The sequence below is a fragment of the Tursiops truncatus genome, chromosome 10 (genome assembly GCF_011762595.2).
Source record: "Tursiops truncatus isolate mTurTru1 chromosome 10, mTurTru1.mat.Y, whole genome shotgun sequence".
Lineage (NCBI taxonomy): Eukaryota > Metazoa > Chordata > Mammalia > Artiodactyla > Delphinidae > Tursiops > Tursiops truncatus.
The window spans coordinates 70,111,775-70,131,486 of record NC_047043.1 but is presented as its reverse complement, the minus strand read 5'-3'; the positions used below and the strand labels follow the sequence as shown (position 1 = coordinate 70,131,486).

The following is a 19,712-nucleotide window of genomic DNA, read 5'->3' as shown; positions in this document are numbered from 1 at the left end:
TAGCAGTGTTATTCCCAGGGATTCTAATGTGAGTCTGGCTGCCAAAAATCCCTTCCACTGTTTTGGAAAGGACAAAGGGTGGGGGGTATAGTCCCATTTATAGGGGAGGAAGGGTAATTTCTAACATATGGCTCATGATTTACTATCTTGAAGAAACTTTTATCTGTGGCTTGGTAGCTAGGCGTCGTCAAGCCAAAGATGATGAAAGTGTTTATGAGGAATGGACTCACTAGTTCAATTATTATTTCAAGGGAATGGCCAACAGGAAAATTATACCAGTACAGTTTTTAGAAGCGAAACTCCAATTGTGTCTTTGTGGACAGCTTGATTGTTTTAGAGCAGTTTATTCAACTTCCATTATATCTTCTCAATAACTGATATCAAGAAGTTTTAGTCTTAAGGAAGGAGGGAAGTCATCTGTCTTGTCACTCAGCAGTGAATTTAGATGGGAACTGCCTGACTGGATGTGGTTGTCTAGACTCCTTTGAGGATGGGCTGTATTTTTAATATACTTCACCTTTTTCTGCTGTTTCCCACAATGTATAGTACTGTCCTGTTTTAATTAAAGAGAACACACCGCCCCCCCCAACATATCACATTTATACACATTCATGGAGAACAGGTCTGGAAAGCAAGTTTATGGCAGACTGTTGATGGCATTCATCTCTGGGATACTGGGATTACAGGCAAATTTCACTTTTTCCCCAAGCATTATGTGAACCCCGCCCTCACCCCCCCAACCAAACCCTCCCAAAACCACTCCGCACTTTTGGCGGTGGCTCTTATGATCAGCATTTCTTTTTTAAATGTACGCCCCCTCCACCCAAAGCTGCTTACCAGCTGTAGTGGGACATGCGGACATCAGAGTTAAGTGTCAGTTCAAGGCCTGTCTCCTTTGCTCCAAGCTGGGTACTTCAGGTGAGTGCCTCAGTTTCCAGATCTGCATTTTACAATGGGAATAATGCGGGTTACCCTGTGAGGATTAGAAATGCAGTAATGCCTGTCAGCAGTTGGCAGGGGTCCTGCCCAAGTAGGGGTTCAGTAAACAGCAGCTGTTGTTATTTTTTTCTGGACACGTCTTTGTGGCTTGCTCATCCCTCACATTGCCCCTCTCCTCTCCGTGCTCATGGCCCCCCTTCTCTGCCAGCCCCCATTTCCTCAGTTATCGAAATAGTTCCCGATGATCCAGCTTCCTTGAACTCCCCAAGTTAAGGAAGTCAACTAGACTTAGCAAACAGTGGTGGGTATCAGCAGTGGGCAGGCACTGTGGAGTTATGTTGGGGATTGGGGGGCCACCTTCTCCACTTTCCCAGGCCCCCCCGGAAGACATATACTTACACATGCAGAAAGAATATTGCAGAGAGCTAGGTAATAATGGCTAAGAGCACAGGCAAGGAATTGAATCTGAACAGTATTATTGTAGGCCACTCAGTTCCTCGGTTTCCTTGCCTGTGAAATGGAAAAAATTCTGAAGATGGAAGGATACAGAACATGTACAGTTTAGCACAGTACCTAGTACATGGAAACTACTCTAAAATATTAGCTATTGTTATCTGCGTTCTAATGGAAATAAAAGCAAAGTGCAGGACAAGAAGGAAGAATTAATACGCGCGTGTGTGTGTGTGTGTGTGTGTAGCCTCCTGCAGTACATGGGATTTGAACTCTGCCTTTGAGAGACTGCAATGAATGAAGGGTGTATGATAGAAAGGACAACCTGGGGACTATGTTGGGAGGAGTGTGGATGGATGAATGTGACCGTAATGGCAGGATATTGGGGCGGTTATGGTGGGGCATGAAATCAGAGGGTGATGTGTAGCTTCTTTCTGGGAAATGGCTTCTGCCTTAGGTTTGAGACCATGTTGTCAATTTACTTCATCTACCCATCCATCTGTCTCTCCCTTATCTGAGCACTTAGCCTGGTCATTTTATCTCTCTGGGCCTTAGACCCCTCATCTGTAAAGTGAGGATAATCACAGGACTTCGGGGAGTTGTGGTTGAGGGCTGTGTGAGAGAGGTGCTTGGTAATGGATGTTAGGTGCTCTTGTTTGGGCCATGTGCTAGAGGGTGTGCTGTGTGGTAGGGGTTAGGTAACTACTCAGTGTGCCCTCAGACAGTTTGCTGTGTAGCTCTTAGACTGGGCCCTGTTTTCTTTCCTCTGGACCTCCTGAGGAGTACAGCTTGCTTGTTGGTTTCACGTTGCTGCCAGCTTGCTCAACAAGCCCTCTGCAACGGCCTCCCATTTACCAGCTCTGCCTGTGAATGAACTCCACATGTGACCCATCATTGCCTTTCTGCCTAGGCTGCTTCTCACCTGTTACACTTTTCCAAAGGGACCATCTGCCATCTTGGGGGCATCCTATTCTTGTGACCATTTCTGTCCCCTCCCAGGGTGCATGCCCCTTTTCCAGCTTCCTGCCTTTCCTGCCCTTCCTGCATTGGCTTGTCCTAATGCCCTCCGAACTCCAGATGGTCATGAGGAGTGGGTCGCACCATTAAATAAATGTTAAATAGCGAACATTTATTGAACTACGTTCCAGGTACCCTTCTAGGCACCACTGCATACTGGCTTTATACCTGTTAGCTTATTTCATCCTTGTAACAAATGGGACAGGTGCAGTTCTTGTTCCCATTTATAGATGAGGCCATGAGGCACAGAGAGGTCTCCATCCTATCTGAGGTTTTACAGCTGGTTGGTGGTAAAGCCTGAAGTGTTTGCAAATCAGATGTCCAAAAATCAGTTATTTATATGTTTTACAGGAGGAAGAGACTACTCTTCTTAGAGATATGAAAAAAATTCTAAAATCTCAAAATTTTTTTTTCAGGTACAGTCATTAGGAATCTCTGGCAGTATTAATAATTTTGTTACTCAGCCTCATACTTGAAAGGGAGTTGCCTGGCTAAAGTGTCAGATTCACGCTAGAGATGAGCCATTTTGAGATGTGCACGAGTGCCACCTGCCTCAGTTCTTTGATTTGTGCTTGTTGTCACTTACGTCAGTCCTTTTGTTTCAGTTTTCCACTAGTTTTAATACAATAACAAGGGCAAATGCAATAAAACATTCTAGAGTTGCACAGAATCTGCTGCAGAGAAAGACTAGATGGTGAGGATTTGGAGCAGATTTAAGGTTGACTTGCAAGCAGCACCAACAGGTTTTGTTCACCATCTGAAACCCTAAAATTCTGATGGAGTGCATGCATGGTGGTTTAAAAGGCTCCATCTGTGATGCCTGAAAGCCGAATGTTTGCAAGTCCCACAGGGGAAGCCAAGGAACCCCTGTGTCTAGGGCACTTCTCTTGGGGGTGGGGGGAATTGGCCCTGGGCTCATTCATGTGAGCCTACCTTGTCCCACATGGGACAGTGTCACACCATTTCTGATTCAGGAGCATCTTTGCTTGATGCAAAACAGCTCACAGTGGCTGAAATGGCTGACTGATTTTTGGCTGCTTTAGAAGATGGGTAAGGCTGGATGGACTCTGCCATTGTCAGATTGCTTGCGTGTGGAATGGCCAGTTCTTGGCACCATGTTTTAGGAATGAGATTAGAAGCTGGAGCTTTTCCGGGGAAGGGTCATCAGGGTGGTTCTTATTTGGGCTCTTACGTTCTACCAAGAATGGCCAAAGGACCTGGAGATATTTCAGGTAGAGAAGAAAATTCCATAAGAGATAGATGTGGCCTGGCTTCCCTTACTTGGGGTGCCTTCTTATGAAAAGGAGCTAGATTTGTTCTGTGGAAGTTGCATGTCAAGAGTTGGCTGAGCTTTTAAAGAATGATAGCTGTGGGTCAGAATCTCAGCTTTGCTTCTCAGTGGTCTGATCTTGGGTTGCTCCATTATCCTCTCTGAGGCTTGGGTTTCCTCATGACAAGTGAGGATAAGATTTGTGCTTATCTCCCAAGTTTGGGTTGAGGGTGAGATGAGGTATTTTATGTCATGTACTTAGCACAGTGCTTGGGAAATGTCAAGAGCTCGATGAATGGCCAGCATGGGTGTTATTAAATTCTGTGTAATGAAGAACCACACCAGATGGAGGAGAGTCAGAGGGAGCAGATTTTGAGTTAACATATGTAAAGAAAACTTTCCAACTGTCAGAGTTGCTTCGTGGAGTTGTGACTGCCCAGATGTAAAAATTTCAAACTTCAGCTCAGTGACCCACATCAGGGATAGGAAGAGATTCACACTGTGAGTGAGAAGCTGCACCAGCTAGTTCCTATGGTGCTTTCCGATTCTATGAGCCCTCAGTATCTTACACTATAAGGTTTTACTACAGATGGGTGTTTGAAATGAAAATGTTGCAAAAGAAATACTGTGTCCTTTTCTTGTAAAAATGTCACCACCACTACCACAGTGTGTTCCCTTCGTGGTCCAAAGTATGGCGTGTGTTTCCAGCCAGGGAAGTCTTCTGCGGAGGAGCCGCCCTCTCCTCCTGTGACATGCAGCCATCTGGACCGTGGGGGTGTGCAGGGAACACGCTGTTGATTCATATGCCATCCCCTGCTGGCATCTCTAAAATGGGCCCTCTGGTTAGAGCTGTGAAGCAAGCCAGGCCCTCCCTCCCCCACGCCTTCTTCAAGTACTTGAGAAAGAAAGGGACATGACAAAAAGTGTATAAAGATCCAAGAATGTGGAATGATGGTTGGGTGGTCCCTGAGGGTAACTGGACAGAAAGCCAGTGACTTTCTTCAATCCAGTTTTAGAATCTGTGACCAGAAGTATGATACCCAGAATTATGGCTCTCAAATGACATTTTAAGGTGGCCTGGAGTTCCCAGAAGGTGCTTTAGGGATCCCTGCAATGGAGTGGGTGGGCTCCAGGCCTTTCCTCTCCTCCCACCCCATCAGTCACAATAGATCCACTTTCTTCCACTTCTTTGTTCTCTTCTTGAACCACTCTCCCAACAGGTGTTTGCATGGCTAGCTCCTGCTCATCCTCCAGGTCTTAGCTTGAATGTTTCCCACTGTGGGAGTTCTTCCCTGATCACTAGATTAAAGTTAAGGGGTGGCTAGTGGGAAGCAGCCGCATAGCACAGGGAGATCAGCTCCGTGCTTTGTGACCACCTAGAGGGGTGGGATAGGGAGGGTGGGAGGGAGACGCAAGAGGGAGGATATTTGGGAATATATGTATATGTATAGCTGATTCACTTTGTTATAAAGCAGAAACTAACACACCATTGTAAAGCAATTATACTCCAATAAAGATGTTTTTAAAAAAAAGAAATTTAAGGGAGATGATAACAGGGAAAAATAAAGTACCTTAACTGATACTACAGTTCAGAGCTAAAGAATTAGAAATTTGACCACATGTTCAGCATGGCTCTGGATCGTAAATTTCCCTCCCCCATTATCTCCATCTCAGCATCCATTTATTGCTGTTGTTGGTACAGCACTTACCTTCTGTATATATTTGCGGTTTTTAGTTTGTTTCTTTTCATATTTCTTCTGTCTCTCTTACCAGACAGTAAGCCTCATGATGGCAGGGACAAATCTGTTTTACTTCCTCCCTGTCTCTAGGATCTGTCACACTGTCTGAAACATACTAGATGCTCAATTTTATCATCTGTGTGTGATGTAGAATTTTGTTTGGGAACAAAAAAAACTTGTACTGTTAAAATGAAAGTTTTAAAGCCAGTTATCTAGAATAGAAGAAATGGAATCCAGCCCTACTCACTCTGTGCTGGTTCACACCAAAGCTGGAGTTCTGTGCACGACCTCTGAATCATGAACTATAGCAGATGCTAATTCTGCCTGGCTCAGACCCCCTGGCCTCCCATTTACTGGGCAGGTGTGCCCATCTTCCAGTAGCTGTGGGTGCTGCTGCCAAGACTCATACCTGTGATCTTTCCTAGAGGTGTGCCTTCATGTGGTTAGAGTTGCCATACTTCCTCCTGTCCAGAAGTGTCCAGGTAGCCCCCATGCAGTGACTAGAGCAGAGTTACAGAAGCTCAGCTTCCTGGAGTCAAGTGGGGTAAATTCTGGGGCAGAGGGGACTCCCCAGAGCTCCTGCGGGCTTAGGCTTAATTTTCTTTCTTTTTTAAAAAAATAAGATATAGCACAATATGATATTCGGTATCAGGTGTACTACATAGTAAGTTGACATTTGCATACACTATGAAATGATCACCACAATAAATCTGGTAAGCATCCGTCCTCATACAAAGCTATTACAGTATTATTGATCATATTCCTTTTGCTGTGTGCTCTGTCCCTGTGACTTACTTTATAGCTGGAGGTCTATGCTTTTTAATTCCCTTCACCTGTTTCACTTCTCCTACCCACCTCCCCTCTGGCAACCATATTCTCTGTACCTATGTCTCTTTTCGTTTGCTTTGTTTTTTGGATTGCACATATAAGTGAGATCGTACGAGATCATCTCTGTATGACTTATTTCACTTAGCACAATACCTTCCAGGTCCATCCATGTTGTTGCAGATGGCAAGATGTCACTTTTTTTGGCTAACATTTCATTGTATATTTATACCACATCTTCTTTATCCATTCATCTATTGATGGACGCAGGTTGCTTTCATATCCTGACTATTGTAAATAAAGTTGCGGTGAACATTGGGAGGTATATATCTTTTTGAATTAGTGTTTTTGCTTTTTGTGTGTGTGTGGGGGTAAATATCCAAAAGTAAAATTGCTGGATCATATGGCAGTTCTATTTTTAATTTTTTGAGGGACCTCCATATCGTTTTCCACAGTGGATGCATCAGTTTACAATTCCACCAACAGTGCACAAGGGTTTCCTTTTCTCCACATTCTCACCAATGCTTGTTATTTGTTTTCTTTTTGTTGATAGCCATTTTGACAGGAGTGAGGTGATACCTCCTTGTGATTTTGATTTGTATTTCTCTGATGGTTAGTGATGTTGAGTATCTTTTCATGTGTCTGTTGGCCATCTGCCTGTCTTCTTTGGAAAAACGTCTATTCAGGTCCTCTGCCCAGTTTTAAATCAGATTGTTTTTTGATGTTGGATTGTACGAGTTCTTTGTATATTTTGGATATTAATCCCTTATCAGATATATCATGTGCAAATATCTTCTCCCATTCAGTAGGCAGCCTTTATGTTTTCTTTTTTTTTTTAATAGTTATTTGTTTATGTATTATTTATTTTGGCTGTGCTGGGTCTTAGTTGGGGCACATGGGATCTTCACTGCAGCATGTGGGCTTTTTTTTTTTTAATTAGAGTATAATTGTTTTACAATACTGTGTTAGTTTCTGCTAACAGAACAGAGCGAATCAGCTCTATGTGTACATATATCCCCTCCCTCTGGAGCCTCCCACCCATCCCACCTCTCTAGGTCATCACAGAGCACCGAGCTGAGCTCCCTGTGCTATACAGCAGCTTCCCACTAGCTACTATGATAGTGTATATATGTCAGTACTACTTTCTCAGTTCATCCCACCCTCTCCTTCCCACTCTGTGTCCACAACTCCATTCTCTACATCTGTGCCTCTTCTCCTGCACTGCAAATAGGTTCATCAGTATAATTTTTCTAGATTCCATATATATGCGTTAATATACGATATTTGTTTTTCCTTTTTCTGGCTTACTTCACTCTGACAGATTCTAGGTCCATCCACCTCACTACAAATGACACAATTTCATTCCATTTTTATGGCTGAGTAATATTCTATTGTATATATGTATCACATCTTCTTTATCCATTCCTCTGTTAATGGACATATAGGTTGTTTCCATGTCCTAGTTGTTGTAAATAGGACTTCAATGAACATTGGGGTGTGTGTGTCTTTTTTTTTTCACATGTTTATTGAAGTATAATTGCTTTACAATGTTGTGTTAGTTTCTGCTGTACAACAAAGTAAATTAGCTATACGTATATATATCCCCATATCCCCTCCCTCTTGAGCCTCCCTCCCACCCTCCCTATCTCACCCCTCTAGGTGGTCACGAAGCACCGAGCTGATCTCCCTGTGCTATGCAGTTGCTCCCACTAGTTCTCTATTTTACATTTGGTAGTGTATATATGTCAGTGCTACTCTCTCACTTCTCCCAGCTTCCTCTTCTGCCCCTGTGTCCTCAAGTCCATTCTCTATGCCTGTGTCTTTATTGCTGCCCTGCCACTAGGTTGATCAGTACCATTATTTTAGATCCCATATATATGTGTTAGCATACAGTATTTGTTTTTCTCCTTCTGACTTACTTCACTCTGTATGACAGACTCTAGTTCCATCCATCTCACTACAAATAACTCAATTTCATTCCTCTTCATGGCTGAGTAATATTCCATTGTATACATGTGCCACATCTTCTTTATCCATCCATCTGTCGATGGATATTTAGGTTGCTGCCATGTCCTGGCTATTGTAAATAGTGCTGCAGTGAACATTGTGGTACATGTATCTTTTTGAATTATGTTTTTCTCAGGGTATAATGCCCAGTAGTGGGATTGCTGGGTCATAACATAGTTCTGTTTTTAGTTTTTTAAGGAACCTCCATACTATTCTCCACAATGGCTGAATCAATTTACATTCCCACCAACAGTGCAAGAGGGTTCCATTTTTTCCACACTGTCTCCAGCACTTACTGTTTGTAGATTTTTTGATGATGGCCATTCTGACTGGTATGAGGTGATGCCTCATGGTAATTTTGATTTGCATTTCTCTAACAATTAGTGATGTTGAACATCTTTTCATGTGTTTGTTGGCCATCTCTAGGTCTTCTTTGGAGAAGTGTCTATTTAGGTCTTCTGCCTTTTAAAAAATTTTTTTTTATTTACTTATTTTCAGTTTTGGCTGCATTGGGTCTTCGTTGCTGCGTGCAGGCTTTCTCTAGTTGAGTCGAGTGGGGGCTACTCTTCACTGTGGTGGCTTCTCTTGTTGTGGAGCATGGGCTCTAGGCATGTGAGCTTCAGTAGTTGTGGCATGCGAGGTCAATAGTTGTGGCTCACGGGCTCTAGAGCTCAGGCTCAGTAGTGTGACACACAGGCTTAGTTACTCCGTGGCATGTGGGATCGTCCCGGACCAGGGATCAAACCCATGTCCCCTGCATTGGCAGGCAGATTCTTAACCACTGTGCCACCAGGGAGTTCCATTCTGCCCATTTTTTGATTGGGTTGTTTGTTTTTTTTGTTATTGACTGCATGAACTTCTTGTATATTTTGGAGATTAATCCTTTCTCTGTTGCTTCGTTTGCAAATATTTTCTCCCATTCTGAGGGTTGTCTTTTTGTCTTGTTTATGGTTTCCTTTGCGTGCAAAAGCTTTTAAGTTTCATTAGGTCCCATTTATTTATTTTTGTTTTTATTTTCATTACCCTACGAGGTGGGTCAAAAAGGATCTTGCTGAGATTTATGTCAAAGAGTGTTCTTCCTATGTTTTCTTCTAAGAGTTTTATAGTGTCTGGCCTTACATTGAGATCTTTAATCCATTTTGAGTTTATTTTTGAGTTTTGTTTTGGTATTAGGAAGTGTTCTAATTTCATTATTTTACATGTAGCTATCCAGTTTTCCCAGCACCATTCATTGAAGAGGCTGTGTTTTCTCCATTGTATATTCTTGCCTCTTTTGTCAAAGATAAGGTGACTGTATGTGCGTGGTTTTATCTCTGGGCTTTCTGTCCTGTTCCATTGATCTGTATTTCTGCTTTTGTGCCAGTACCATATTGTCTTGATTACTGTAGCTTTGTAGTATAGTCTGAAGTCAGGGAGCCAGATTCCTCCAGCTCCATTTTTCTTTCTCAAGATGGCTTTGGTTATTTGGGGTCTTCTGTGTTTCCATACAATTTGTAAATTTTTTGTTCTAGTTCTGTGAAAAATGCCATTGGTAATTTGATAGGATTGCATTGAACCTGTAGATTACTTTGGGTAGTATAGTCATTTTCACAATATTGATTCTTCCAATCCAAGAACCTGGTATATCTCTCCATCTGTTTGTGTCATCTTTTATTTCTTTCATCAGTGTCTTACAGTTTTCTGAATAGAGGTCTTTTGCCTCCTTAGGTAGGTTATTACTAGGTATTTTATTCTTTTGGTTGCAGTGATAACTGGGATTCTTAATTTCTCTTTCTGATCTTTCGTTGTTAGTGTATGTGAATGTGAGAGATTTCTGTGCATTAATTATGTATCCTGCTACTTCACCAAATTCATTGATTAGCTCTAGTAGTTTTCTGGTTCATCTTTAGGATTTTCTATGTATAGTATCATGTCATATGCAAACAGTGACAGTTTTACTTCTTTTCCAATTTGTATTCCTTTTATTTCTTTTTTTTCTCTGATTGCCATGGCTAGGACTTCCAAAACTATGTTGAATAATAGTGATGAGAGTGGGACCCTTGTTTTCTTCTGATATTACAGGAAATGGTTTCAGTTTTCCACCATTGAGAATGATGTTTGCTGTGGGTTTGTCATATTTGGCCTTTATTGTGTTGAAGTAGGTTCCCTCTATGCCTACTTTCTGGAGAGTTTTTTTTATCATAGATGGGTGTGAATTTTGTCAAAAGCTTTTCCAGCTACTGAGATTATCATATGGTTTTTATCCTTCAGTTTGTTCATATGGTGTATCACATTGATTTATTTGCATGTAATGAAGAATCTTTGCATCCCTGGGATAAATCCCACTTGGTCATGGTGTATGATCCTTTTAATGTGTTGTTGGATTCTGTTTGCTAGTATTTTGTTGAGGACTTTTGCATCTATGTTCATCAGTGACATTGGTGTGCACTGTTTTCTTTTTTTCTTGATATTTTTGGTTTTGGTATCAGGGTGATGGTGGCCTCGTAGAATGAGTTTGGGAGTGTTCTTCCCTCTGCAATTTTTTGGAAGAGTTTGACAAGGATAGGTGTTAGCTCTTCTTTAAATGTTTGATAGAATTCGCCTGTGAATCCATCTGGTCCTGGGCTTTTGTTTGTTGGAAGATTTTTAATCACAGTTTCAATTTCAGTGCTTGTGATTGGTCTCTTCATATTTTCTATTTCTTCCTGGTTCAGTCTTGGAAGGTTGTACTTTTCTAAGAATTTGTCCATTTCTTCCAGGTTGTCCATCTTATTGGCATATAGTTGCTTATAGTAGTCTCTTATGATCCTTTGTATTTCTGCGGTGTCAGTTGTAACTTCTCCTTTTTCATTTCTAATTTTATTAATTTGAGTCTTCTCCCTTTTTTTCTTGATGAGTCTGGCTAATGGTTTATCAATTTTGTTTATCTTCTCAAAGAACCACCTTTTAGTTTTATTGATCTTTGCTATTGTTTTCTTCATTTGTTTTTCATTAGTTTCTGCTCTGGTCTGTATGATTCCTTTTCTTCTACTAACTTTGGGGTTTTTTTGTTGTTGTTGCTCTTCTTTCTCTTATTGCTTTAGGTGTAAGGTTAGGTTGTTTGAGAATTTTTTTGTTTCTTGAGGTAAGATTGTATTGCTATAAATTTCCCTCTTAGAACTGCTTTTGCTGCATCACATAGGTTTTGGGTCATAGTGTTTTTGTTGTCATTTGTTTCTGTATTTTTTTGATTTCCTCTTTGATTTTTTCAGTGATCTCTTGGTTATCTTGTAGCATATGGTTTAGCCTCCATGTGTTTGTGTTTTCTACAGGTTTTTTTCCCCTGTAATTGACATCTAATCTCATAGCATTGTGGTCAGAAAAGATGCTTGATACGATTTCAGTTTTCTTAAATTTACTGAGGCTTTATTTGTGGCCCAAAATATGATCTGTCCTGGAGAATGTTCCATGTGCACTTGAGAAGAAAGTGTATTCTGCTGTTTTCGGATGGAATGTCCTAAAGATACCAGTTAAGTCCATCTGGTCTAATGTGTCATTTAAGGCTTGTGTTTCCTTATTAATTTTTTGTCTGATCTATCCATTGGTGTAAGTGGGGTGTTAAAGTCCCCCACTATAATTGTGTTACTGTTGATTTCCCCTTTTATGGCTGTTAGTATTTGCCTTATGTATTCAGGTGCTCCTATGCTGGGTGAATAAATATTTACAATTGTTATGTCTTCCTCTTGGACTGATGCCTTAATCATTATGTAGTGTCCTTCCTTGTGTCTTGTAACATTCTTTAAAGTCTATTTTGTCTGATATGGGAATTGCTAGTCCAGTGTTGTTTTGATTTCCATTTGCATGGAATATCTTTTTCCATCCCACCACTTTCAGTCTGTATGTGTCCCTAGGCCTGAGGTGGGTCTCTTGTAGACAGGATATATACAGGTCTTGTTTTTGTATCCATTCAGCCAGTCTGTGTCTTTTGGTTGGAGCATTTAATCCATTTACGTTTATGGTAATTACTGATATGTATGTTCTTATTACCATATTCTGAATTGTTTGGGGTTTGTTTCTGTATGTCTTTTCCTTCTCTTGTGTTTCCTGCCTAGAGAAGTTCCTTTAGCATTTGTTGTAAAGCTGGTTTGGTGGTGCTGAATTCTCTTAATTTTTGCTTGATTGAAAAGCTTTTGATTTCTCCATCAAATCTGAATGAGATCCTTGCTGGGTAGAATAATCTTGGTTGTAGTTTTTTCCCTTTCAGCACTTTTAATATATCCTGCACTCCCTTCTGGCTTGCAGAGTTTCTGCTGAAAGATCAGCTGTTGACCTTATGAGAATTCCCTTGTATGTTATTTCTTGTTTTTCCCTTGCTGCTTTTAATATTTTTTCTTTGTGTTTAGTTTTTGTTAGTTTGATTAATATGTGTCTTGGTGTGTTTCTCCTTGGGTTTATCCTGTATGGGACTCTCTGTGCTTCCTGGACTTGATTGACTATTTCCTTTCCCTTGTTAAGGATGTTTTTGATTATAATCTCTTCACATATTTTCTCAGTCCCTTTCTTTTTCTCTTCTTCTTCTGGGACCCCTATAATTCGAATGTTGCTGCACTTAATGTTGTCCCAGAAGTCTCTGAGACTGTCCTCATTTCTTTTCATCCTTTTTTCTTTATTGTGCTCCTCGGCAGTTATTTCCACCATTCTATCTTCCAATTCACTCATCCGTTCTTCTGCCTTAGTTATTCTGCTGTTGATACCTTCTAGTGTATTTTTCATTTCATTTATTGTGTTGTTCATCACTGATTGTTTGTTCTTTAGTTCTTCTAGGTCCTTGTTAAACATTTCTTGCATCTTCTCCATCCGTGCCTCCATTCTATTTCTGAGATTCTGGATCATCTTTACTATCATTACTCTGAATTCTTTTTCAGGTAGATTGCCTATTTCCTCTTCATTTATTTGGTTTTGGGGTTTTTTACCTTGTTCCTTCATCTGCAAGATATTTGTGTCTTCTTATTTTTTCTAACTTACTGTGTTTGAGGTCTCTTTTCCCCAGGCTGCAGGGTCGTAGTTCCTCTGGCTTCTGGTCTCTGCCCCCAGTGAGTGAAGTTGGTCCAGTGACTTGTGTAGGCTTCCAGGTGGGAGGGACTGGTTCCTGCATTTTGGAGGGTGGAGCTGAGTCTTTTCCCTCTGATGGGCAGGACCATGTCAGGTGGTGTGTTTTGGGTTTTCTGTGAGCTTAGTATGACTTTAGGCAGCCTGTCTGCTGATGGGTGGGTTTGTGTTCCTGTCTTGCTTGTTGTTTGGCATGAGGTGTCTAGTGGTGGGGGCTGCAGGCAGTTGGGTGGAACTGGGTCTTGGATTTGGATGGAGGCCTCTGTGAGAGCTCTCACTGTTAATATTCTCTGGGGCCAGGAATTCTCTGGTGGTCCAGCATCCTGGACTCAGTGCTCCCACCCCAGAGGCTCAGGCCCAACTTCTGGTCGGAAAGCCACAACCCTGCAAGCTACTTGTCATGGCAATAAAGGGGATTAAAGAAGAAGAAAAAAAAAGACAAACAAAACCCCAGACAAATGGTAAAAGTAAAATCAAAGATTGAAGAACAGAAACAAAGAAACATACCCAAAAGAAACAAAAACAACCAAAGAAAACAAAAAAGAAGAGAACACCACACAGACAAAAGAACACCAAAATGAAATCAAACAATTAAAAACAAAACTAACAAAAACAGAGAACAAAAAACAAAACCAAAGCAGAGTGCCAGCTGAAGAATAAAGCAACGAAAACAAGAAACAGACAAAAGTGATTAAAAGGAAAAAAAAAAGGAAAAGGGAAAAAAACCACAGGACAACAGAAGAGCAAAGTAAAAATAGAAATACAAAAGATTAAAAATATATTAAAAAAAGAAAAAACAGAACAGAAAAGCAAAGTAAAAATAGAAATATATAAAAAGATAAAAAATATGTTTAAAAAAATCCCCAAGGACTACGTAAAAATAAAAATTAAAAAAAACCCCAAAAAACAGAACTAGCAACAGAACAAATCAAAACATAATAGTAGTAATAATGTTTTCCTGGGGTCTCAGCTGTCAGTGTCCTTGCCCCCGCTGTGAGCCACAGCCCACCTCTGCCTCCCCACGAGGCCCTCCAGTGCCTAGGCTGGTCTCTGGATCTGCTGTGGGCCTGTGGAGACAGCTTAGATTCTGATCTGGCCCTATTCCCACATGTGCTTGTCCCCAAAGTCCACGGCTGCTAGAGTTAGACTGTTTTCATTTGTGGGAACACTCGTCCGCTCAGATATTCTGTACACGCAGGGTCTCCCTAGCTGATGACGGGGATTTAACCTGCAGGTTGTACAACTGATGGAAAGATTTTCGCTCCTCTTCCTTAGTCACCCCACCCCTGGGGCTTGTCTGTGGTTTTATCCCCACCTCTGCATGTGGGCCACCCACAGGAGTTTGTTACCAAGGCTTCCCTGGAGCACTTGGGTCTGCCCTGGTGAGGACAGGGTGTGGAGGTGGTATGGCTCCTTGCATCAGGGGAGCCCTGGCAGTGCCAGGTGTGCAAGGAAGCCAGCGGCCATGGGCTGAAGAGATATGACCCTAGTGGGAGCCTTTTCTAGTGCCTGGTGGAAGTTGCTGAAGGCCAGCCCTGGCTAGGCTTTTTCTAGTGCCTGGTGGTAGGCATTCGAGGGCCAGCCCTGGCCGAGTTTCTTTTAGTGCCCAGCGGCAGACGCGTGAAGGTCAGCCCTGGTAGGACTTTTTTTATTGCCCGGCTGCAGGTGCCGCTTTATGGAGAGACAGAGGCTACAGTGGTGGCTCCGTGTGACTCAGCAGTAGTGCCCTGCTTCCATCGCAGTCTGGTTTTCCTTCATAGGCATTCCCTGTTGTGGATTTCCTCCCTCCCGTCCCCTCAGGCCATCTCCCCACAGCCAGCAGCAGTCGTCGCCCCAGGTTTGCTCTCTAATCACCACGCACCAGCTCCCAGCCCCTGTGTGCACTGGTGGACACACGTCCCTGCCTGGGGCACGCAGGACTGTGGTGGCTCGTCTGCCACAGATTGGTTGCTTCAACCTCCTCTGACAGCCTCAAATGTTTCCCTTCTGTCCCAACCTATTTTGCTGTCGGTGAGGGGGCTTCCCCGGATGTGGAACTCTCTCCCCTGCTTCATTTCTCTCCTCCACCCCCCATGGTGCAGGTCCTGTCCCACTTCCTCCCCTCTTCCTTCTCCCTTCTTTCTTTTGTCCTACCCAGTTATGTGGGGATCTTTATAGTCCTTTCTGGTGTCCAGGGTCTTCTGCTAGTGTTCTGCCGGTGTTCTGTGAGAACTGTTGCATCTTTAGATGTATTCCTGATGCATCCGTCCTCCTACTCGTCTGCTATCTTGGAACCCCCTGCATGCCGGCTTTTTAGTTGTGGCATGTGGGCTTCTTAGTTGAGGCATGCAGACTCTTAGTTGCAGCATGCATGTGAACTCTTAGTTCCCCAAACAGGGATCGAACCTGGTCCCCCTGCATTGGGAGCCTAGAGTTTTACCCACTGGGCCACCAGGGAGGTCCCGTTTATGTTCTCTTGGTAGTGTCCTTTTCTGTGCAGAAGCATTTAGTTTAATGTAGTCCTATTTGCTTATTTTTGTTTTTGTTTTCCTTGTCTGAGGAGACAAAGCAAAAAAAAAAAATACTGCTAAGATAGATGTCAAATAGTGTACTGCTTATATTTTCCTCTTGGAGTTTTATGATATCAGGTCTTATATTTAAGCCTTCAATCCGTTTTGAGTTTATTTTTTGTATATGGTGTGAGAAAGTAGTCCAGTTTGATTAGTTTGTATGTAGCTGTCCAGTTTTCCCCACATCATTCACAAGGCTGTCTTTTCCCCATTGTATACTTTTGCTTCCTTTGTCATAAATTAATTGACCATATAACCATAGGTTTATTTCTGCACTCTCTATTGTGTTCCATTGATTTACATGTCTGTTCTGGTATCAGTATGATACTGTTTTGATTACTGTAGCTTTGTAGATGTAGGTTGCAATTAGGGAGCATGATACTTCTAACTTTGTTCTTCTTTCTCAAGATTGCTTTGGCTCTTCAGGGTCTTTTGTGTTTCCATATAAATTTTAGGATTATTTGTTCTAGTTCTTTGAAAAATGCATTGGAATTTTGATAGGGATTGCGCTGAATCTGTAGATTGCTTGAATAGTATGGTCATTTTGACAATATTCAGTACAGTCCGTGAGTGTAGCATATCTTTCCATCTGCTTGAGTCATAATCAATTTCTCTCATCCCTGTCTTACAGTCTTCTAAGGACAAATCTTTTACCTCCTTTTCTAGGTTTATTCCTAGGTATTTTATTCTTTTTGATGAAATTGTAAGCGAGATTGTTTCATTACTTTTTCTTTCTGAGAGTTTGTTAATGAATACAAATGCAACAGATTTCTATATATTTTGTATCCTGCAATTTTACTGAATTCATTTATTCTCATAGTTTTTTGGATTTAAGATTTTCTGTATATATTATCATGTCATCTGTAAATGGTGACAGTTTTACTTCTTTCTTTGTAATTTGGGTTCCTTTTATTTCTTTTTCTGGTTCCTGTGGCTCAGATTTTCAGTATTATGTGTCTTGCTTAACTAAGACTCCTGATACTGTGTTGAATAAAAGTGGCAAGAGTGGGCATCCTTGTCTTGTTCCTCAATTAAAGGGAATGCTTTCAGCTTTTCTCTGTTGAGTATGATGTTGGCTGTGGGTTTGTCATATATAGACTTTCTTACATTGAGATATGTTCCCTCTATACCCACTTTGTTGAGAGTTGTTACCATAAATAGATGTTGAATTTTGTCATGTTTTTTCTGCATCTATTGAGATGATCATATGATTGTTAGTCTTCAGTTTGTTAATGTGGTGTACCACATTGATTAATTTGAGGATATTAAACCATTGTTGCATCCCTGGGATAAATCCCTCTTGATTATGGTGTATGATCCTTTTAATGCACTGCTGAATTCTGTTTGCTAATATTTCATTGAGGATTTTTGCATCTATGTCCATCAGTGATATTGGCCTATAATTTTCTTTCTTTGTGAAAATCTTTGTCTGTCTTTGGTGTCACAGTGATGCTGGCCTTGTAGAATGAGTTCAGAAGCATTCCTTCCTCTTAATCTTTTGGAATAGTCTGACTAGGATAGGTGTCAGCTCACCTTTAAATGCTTGGTAGAACTCACCTGTGAAGCTGTCTTGTCCCGACTTTTGTTTCTTGGGATTTTGTTTTAGAAGTAACTGATTTCAGTTTCATTACTGGTAATCTGTTCATATTTTTTTATTTCTTCCTGATGCCATCTTTGGAGATTGTATGTTTCTAGGAATTTATCCACTTCTTCTAGGTTATCCATTTTATCGGCATATGACTGTTCATAGTAGTCTCTTAATCCTTTGGATTTCTGTGGTGTCGGTTGTAACTTGTCTTTCATTCCTCGCTCCCTCCCTCCCTTCCCTACTTCCTTTCTTTTTTTTTTTTTTTAACAAACTTTTAACATAGTTAAGAAAGGCACCTCATTGAAAATAATACATCACAGTGCTGTTGAGTCATCCCAGTCACAGGATTTGAAGATGGAAAGGACAGTCTTTGGATAATGTTGCTTAGGACACTTGCTTATTTATTAAAAAGGGTTCTTTCACACGACATGGGTGGAGGAAGGCAAGAGTGTAGGAATGTGGCATATGCTGGGTGGCTGCCAAGAGCTTACCCACGAGAGCAGGTGGGCTGGTAAATCAGTGATAAGTTGGGAGGGGAGTGAGACCAGCTGCCCCACCTGCCCCATGACTCCAGTAAACCTGATGTGCTGAGCCACTGCTCCCATGTACACACTCCATATCTCTTTCAAATGGAGAGATGACTTTTTGCTCTCATGGTATGGGGAGCCAGGGTTAGTAGTTAACTCCTGCCCTGTTCCAAGCTACAGGACAGACAGGACAACAGTGTGATTTCCTGCATTCCTGGGCTGGCATGAGGTTCCCATAAAAGCTGAGGTCTTAGGGCACTGGCTTTAAAAAATACTGTCACCAGTCTGGAGTAAATGCCAACGTGATTCCTTAGAAATAATACTGCCTCTCCCTGTTTGTATTTATACCCTCCAGTCAGTGTTTTAAAAAATTAATTTTTCCCTTTGCTTATACTTTTTGAGACTTCTACTCCATGTAAAAGAAATCGCTTCACCACAGCACTGCTGCTCTTCCCATTCTCCTCTTGATCCCTCACCACTCCTCCGTCTCCATCCTTACCCTGACCACCCCTGCCCTCTGCCCAGTATTGAAGAGCAGGGATCATGCCGTGGAGTGATGAGCAGTGGTGCAGCCTTGGCCTTCTGTTACTAGGATGTAGCTTTGGAGAAGGCTGCTGGGATGCTTGCAGACATGACATCGGAGGTCTGGGATGAATCAGTGGTAGAGTGGATCCCCCGTTTACTGTAGTAAACCAGTGGGGTTGTCTGAGTGTGGTAGGCCTCCAGGCAGATTTTTAAGGCCTTCTCATCATCTGATCGGTGGACCAAGGGTTCCCCTGTGATGTCATCTTTCATGGGCTCCCTTGGGAAGTTGAACTCCTTGTGGTAGGAATGGCCACTCTGGGGGTGAATCTGTCGTCCTGTGATTCTCCAGATCAGCAGAGAGTCTGGAATGCTGAATTCAGTCACAGAATCAAGCTTCTGTTTCCTCTTTTCCATGAGGTCATCAAGCATTTCTGCCTGCCCCACAGTTCAAGGGAAGCCGTCTAGAAGAAAACCATTTTTTGCATGGAGGGGTCTCCAAATTTTTCTCAGTGCACTCCACGACCATTCCATCTCTCACCAGTTTCCTGGCATCTATCGTTGCCTTCAGCTTTTTTCCCAGCTCTGAGCCAGAAGCCACTGTGGCCTTCAGAACGTCTCCAGTAGCCAAATGGCAGACACAGAAGCTTTCAGCGAATTTGGGTGCTGGGTACCCTTGCTGGCTCTGGGCGGCCCCAGCAGCACAGACCAGATGCCTTTAGGACACTCTTGGGCCCATTTGGCTGCGGGCACGTTGGGAGCCATGGCTGCCGAAGCCTCTCACTCTCTTTCATTTCCGATTTTATTTATTTGGGCCTCTTTCATTTTTTTCTTGATGAGTCTGGCTAAAGGTTTATCAATTTTTATCAATTTTATGTTTTCTAAGAACTAATTCTTAGTTTTATTGATTTTTTTCTATGTTTTTCTTAGTCTCTATTTCATTTGCTTCTGCTCTGACCTTTATTATTTCCTTCCTTCTACTAACTTTGGGTGTTGTGTGTTCTTTTCCTAGTTCCTTTAGGCATAAGGTTAGATTGTTGATATGAAACTTTTCTTGTTTCCTGAGGTAGGTCTGTATTGTTTTAAATTTCCCTCTTAGATTTGCTTTTGCAACCCATTCATTTTGGATCATTGTGTTTTCATTTCCTCTTTGCTTCAGGACGCACTGGTTGTTCAGTAGCATAGTGTTTTGTGTTTGTGTTTTTTGCAGTT

The 19,712-nt window shown here is 41.8% G+C and overlaps 1 protein-coding gene and 1 pseudogene across 1 annotated transcript in view; one reads left to right on the top strand and one right to left on the bottom strand.

Annotated features, from left to right (window-relative positions):
- The window catches only part of ERC2 (ELKS/RAB6-interacting/CAST family member 2), an 866,017-nt gene that overhangs the window by 244,587 nt on the left and 601,718 nt on the right, over positions 1-19,712 (top strand). The gene's annotated exons all lie outside the window — the stretch shown is intronic.
- Positions 18,567-19,265, bottom strand: LOC101316203 (adenylate kinase 2, mitochondrial pseudogene; annotated as a pseudogene).